This window comes from Schistocerca serialis, unplaced genomic scaffold (assembly GCF_023864345.2).
Source record: "Schistocerca serialis cubense isolate TAMUIC-IGC-003099 unplaced genomic scaffold, iqSchSeri2.2 HiC_scaffold_1189, whole genome shotgun sequence".
NCBI classification, from domain to species: domain Eukaryota; kingdom Metazoa; phylum Arthropoda; class Insecta; order Orthoptera; family Acrididae; genus Schistocerca; species Schistocerca serialis.
Genome location: NW_026047391.1, coordinates 317501 through 322500, shown reverse-complemented (window position 1 = coordinate 322500; position 5000 = coordinate 317501). Strand labels below are relative to the sequence as shown.

At 53.8% G+C, this 5000-nt stretch overlaps 1 non-coding gene across 1 annotated transcript in view; it reads right to left on the bottom strand.

Annotated features, from left to right (window-relative positions):
• LOC126434427 (small subunit ribosomal RNA) overlaps positions 1 to 1713 on the bottom strand; it is a 1910-nt gene extending 197 nt beyond the window's left edge. The window contains exon 1 of the ribosomal RNA XR_007579222.1: positions 1 to 1713. This exon is cut by the window's left edge and continues 197 nt beyond it. This is a non-coding gene — a ribosomal RNA (small subunit ribosomal RNA).
• Positions 1714 to 5000: the final 3287 nt, after the last annotated feature.

Sequence of the window (5000 nt, the reverse complement as noted above, 5' to 3'; positions counted from 1 at the left end):
GCGAGCTTATGACTCGCGCTTACTGGGAATTCCTCGTTCATGGGGAACAATTGCAAGCCCCAATCCCTAGCACGAAGGAGGTTCAGCGGGTTACCCCGACCTTTCGGCCTAGGAAGACACGCTGATTCCTTCAGTGTAGCGCGCGTGCGGCCCAGAACATCTAAGGGCATCACAGACCTGTTATTGCTCAATCTCGTGCGGCTAGAAGCCGCCTGTCCCTCTAAGAAGAAAAGTAATCGCTGACAGCACGAAGGATGTCACGCGACTAGTTAGCAGGCTAGAGTCTCGTTCGTTATCGGAATTAACCAGACAAATCGCTCCACCAACTAAGAACGGCCATGCACCACCACCCACCGAATCAAGAAAGAGCTATCAATCTGTCAATCCTTCCGGTGTCCGGGCCTGGTGAGGTTTCCCGTGTTGAGTCAAATTAAGCCGCAGGCTCCACTCCTGGTGGTGCCCTTCCGTCAATTCCTTTAAGTTTCAGCTTTGCAACCATACTTCCCCCGGAACCCAAAAGCTTTGGTTTCCCGGAGGCTGCCCGCCGAGTCATCGGAGGAACTGCGGCGGATCGCTGGCTGGCATCGTTTATGGTTAGAACTAGGGCGGTATCTGATCGCCTTCGAACCTCTAACTTTCGTTCTTGATTAATGAAAACATACTTGGCAAATGCTTTCGCTTCTGTTCGTCTTGCGACGATCCAAGAATTTCACCTCTAACGTCGCAATACGAATGCCCCCGCCTGTCCCTATTAATCATTACCTCGGGTTCCGAAAACCAACAAAATAGAACCGAGGTCCTATTCCATTATTCCATGCACACAGTATTCAGGCGGGCTTGCCTGCTTTAAGCACTCTAATTTGTTCAAAGTAAACGTGCCGGCCCACCGAGACACTCACTCAAGAGCACCCTGGTAGGATTGCAACGGGGTCCGCCTCGGGACGCACGAGCACGCACGAGGCGCGTCGCACGCCTTCAGCTCGCCCCACCGGCAGGACGTCCCACGATACATGCCAGTTAAACACCGACGGGCGGTGAACCAACAGCGTGGGACACAAATCCAACTACGAGCTTTTTAACCGCAACAACTTTAATATACGCTATTGGAGCTGGAATTACCGCGGCTGCTGGCACCAGACTTGCCCTCCAATAGATACTCGTTAAAGGATTTAAAGTGTACTCATTCCGATTACGGGGCCTCGGATGAGTCCCGTATCGTTATTTTTCGTCACTACCTCCCCGTGCCGGGAGTGGGTAATTTGCGCGCCTGCTGCCTTCCTTGGATGTGGTAGCCGTTTCTCAGGCTCCCTCTCCGGAATCGAACCCTGATTCCCCGTTACCCGTTACAACCATGGTAGGCGCAGAACCTACCATCGACAGTTGATAAGGCAGACATTTGAAAGATGCGTCGCCGGTACGAGGACCGTGCGATCAGCCCAAAGTTATTCAGAGTCACCATGGCAAACGGACCGGACGAGCCGACCGATTGGTTTTGATCTAATAAAAGCGTCCCTTCCATCTCTGGTCGGGACTCTGTTTGCATGTATTAGCTCTAGAATTACCACAGTTATCCAAGTAACGTGGGTACGATCTAAGGAACCATAACTGATTTAATGAGCCATTCGCGGTTTCACCTTAATGCGGCTTGTACTGAGACATGCATGGCTTAATCTTTGAGACAAGCATATGACTACTGGCAGGATCAACCAGGGAGCTGCGTCAACTAGAGCTGAGCAGCCGGCCGCCCGGGAGTGTGTCCCGGGGGCCCGCGCGAACACGCAAGCGTCCGCTCAATTATTCTGCAAACAGGAGGAGGCTGAGCTCCCCTGCACAATACACCTCGAAACCCTCTCAGGTCCCGGCGGCGCGCAGCGCCGTCCTAAGTACTTGGTCGGGTTCGAGAGAGGCGCAATCGCCCGGAGTTTGGCGAGTAGACGCTTTAGGTGCGACCACCCGTGCTCCCAACTGAGCTTGCCGCTGCCGACAGAGGCCCGGGAGCGTGCTGTCGTGGCATTGCCGGCGGGAGACAACACGCGCCACCTACGGTGGCCGGCAGCTCCAACGCCAGCGCCACAGAAGGACAAAAGCCCCACTTGGGTGCCGAAGCGAACTCTCCCAGCACAGCGCACGCGCCAACACGTCCGCACAGCTGCGATACAATCCACCTGCGAGAACCGCAGAGGCGACCGAGCAGCAGACGGCGTCGCGGCGCCGAGCGCCGGGCGGCGGCGCATCCTCAGCGCACACAGTCCTCAATCGGACCAGCACACTGCAGATGTCCACCGCGCTTCGCACCGGGCCCGCGAGGACCTACTTTGGCCGCACGGCGCCGCGTGCAGGGTGCGCCGGCGCGCAGCTACGCCGCCTGCCGCCTCCGTCGGCCGGCGCGCCTGCCACTGGCCGCCCCCACCAGCCGGCTGTAGCGCGTGCGCCCACGCACCGCGCGGCCAGCACGCCGGGAGGCCCCCCCTCACCGGCCGGGGACGGTCCCACCCAGCCACCGCCGCGTATCGCTTCACACCCACATGCCATTCACGTTCGTGGGCATGGTGGGTATCGCTGAAACAACCGGTTGGTAGCTCAACCGATCGTCGCCATCACTGATTCACCTCTAGCGAGAACAACCGCACCACAACGGTTTACCAGTTCTTCATTTGCGTAACGTCACCAGCAAACGTAGACGTCCATCGCCATTTGCAAATTCAACGATTGTTGCATGCCTGTGTCAGGTGTCACGACACACTATGTCTGCCCACATACACGCAACAACATGTGCACGCTTCGCGAACACGTGGAAGGTGGCCCCCGTACGTATACGATGTCCATTGCGCGAACGACTGTCAACCGGCCTCTGTCGCATGTCGCAGATGTGGAACGCAGTGCACCATGCTATCACGGTGTGTGAGAAGAGACGACTACGTCTGACAACACGCGCCACTACATCAACAGACGGCTCATGCCGATCGCCATCCACGGCATACCATACTGCAATCCAGCTCTTATAGGGAGACGACATGTAGCTGAGTGCACAATATTTGGACCGTATGGTTCGCCGTTGTTGGCGCAGTCGTGGTACGGTCACACATGTACCACGATGTATCATTCAGTACATGAGGACCAATGTGCAGTACAGTGTGTGATTTGGACGTACAACATCAGCGGACAGTTGACACAAGCCGTACCACAACGTAGGCTGTGCTTCGCCATGCGAATGCCAATGAACAACTGCGAAGGGCATTGAGCATGTACGTCCTGCTGCCATCCGCATTACAGTGTATAGCTGCAAGGTGTTTAACATGAAGCGATACTCTGGGGACCGGGCAGTGCGAGTAGCAAACTATATTGCGGGGGTTGCAGTTAGGCAACACTACACTAATTTAACGCGTCGTATGACAATTACAGAGCAGGTTAAGGCCCAACGTGTGTTGGGTTAAGGCCCAACGTGTGTTGGGTTAAGGCCCAACGTGTGTTGGGTTAAGGCCCAACGTGTGTTGGGTTAAGGCCCAACGTGTGTTGGGTTAAGGCCCAACGTGTGTTGGGTTAAGGCCCAACGTGTGTTGGGTTAAGGCCCAACGTGTGTTGGGTTAAGGCCCAACGTGTGTTGGGTTAAGGCCCAACGTGTGTTGGGTTAAGGCCCAACGTGTGTTGGGTTAAGGCCCAACGTGTGTTGGGTTAAGGCCCAAAGTGTGTTGGGTTAAGGCCCAACGTGTGTTGGGTTAAGGCCCAACGTGTGTTGGGTTAAGGCCCAACGTGTGTTGGGTTAAGGCCCAACGTGTGTTGGGTTAAGGCGCAACGTGTGTTGGGTTAAGGCGCAACGTGTGTTGGGTTAAGGCGCAACGTGTGTTGGGTTAAGGCGCAACGTGTGTTGGGTTAAGGCGCAACGTGTGTTGGGTTAAGGCGCAACGTGTGTTGGGTTAAGGCGCAACGTGTGTTGGGTTAAGGCGCAACGTGTGTTGGGTTAAGGCGCAACGTGTGTTGGGTTAAGGCGCAACGTGTGTTGGGTTAAGGCGCAACATAGGTTGGGTTAAGGCGCAACATAGGTTAGGTTAAGGCGCAACATAGGTTAGGTTAAGGCGCAACATAGGTTAGGTTAAGGCGCAACATAGGTTAGGTTAAGGCGCAACATAGGTTAGGTTAAGGCGCAACATAGGTTAGGTTAAGGCGCAACATAGGTTAGGTTAAGGCGCAACATAGGTTAGGTTAAGGCGCAACATAGGTTAGGTTAAGGCGCAACATAGGTTAGGTTAAGGCGCAACATAGGTTAGGTTAAGGTACAATATAGGTTAGGTTAAGGTACAATATAGGGTAGGTTAAGGCGCAACATAGGTTAGGTTAAGGCACAACACGGGTTAGGTTAAGGCACAACACGGGTTAGGTTAAGGCACAACACAGGTTAGGTTAAGGCACAACGCGGGTTAGGTTAAGGCACAACACGGGTTAGGTTAAGGCAGAATACGGGTTAGGTTAAGGCACAATACGGGTTAGGTTAAGGCACAATACGGGTTAGGTTAAGGCACAATACGCGTTAGGTTAAGGCACAATACGGGTTAGGTTAAGGCACAATACGGGTTAGGTTAAGGCACAATACGGGTTAGGTTAAGGCACAATACGGGTTAGGTTAAGGCACAATACGGGTTAGGTTAAGGCACAATACGGGTTAGGTTAAGGCACAATACGGGTTAGGTTAAGGCACAATACGGGTTAGGTTAAGGCACAATACGGGTTAGGTTAAGGCACAATACGGGTTAGGTTAAGGCACAATACGGGTTAGGTTAAGGCACAATACGGGTTAGGTTAAGGCACAATACGGGTTAGGTTAAGGCACAATACGGGTTAGGTTAAGGCACAATATGGGTTAGGTTAAGGCACAATATGGGTTAGGTTAAGGCACAATATGGGTTAGGTTAAGGCACAATATGGGTTAGGTTAAGGCACAATATGGGTTAGGTTAAGGTACACATTGTTGTAAGGAAAGGTGTTTTGGGGGGGGGAGGGGCGGC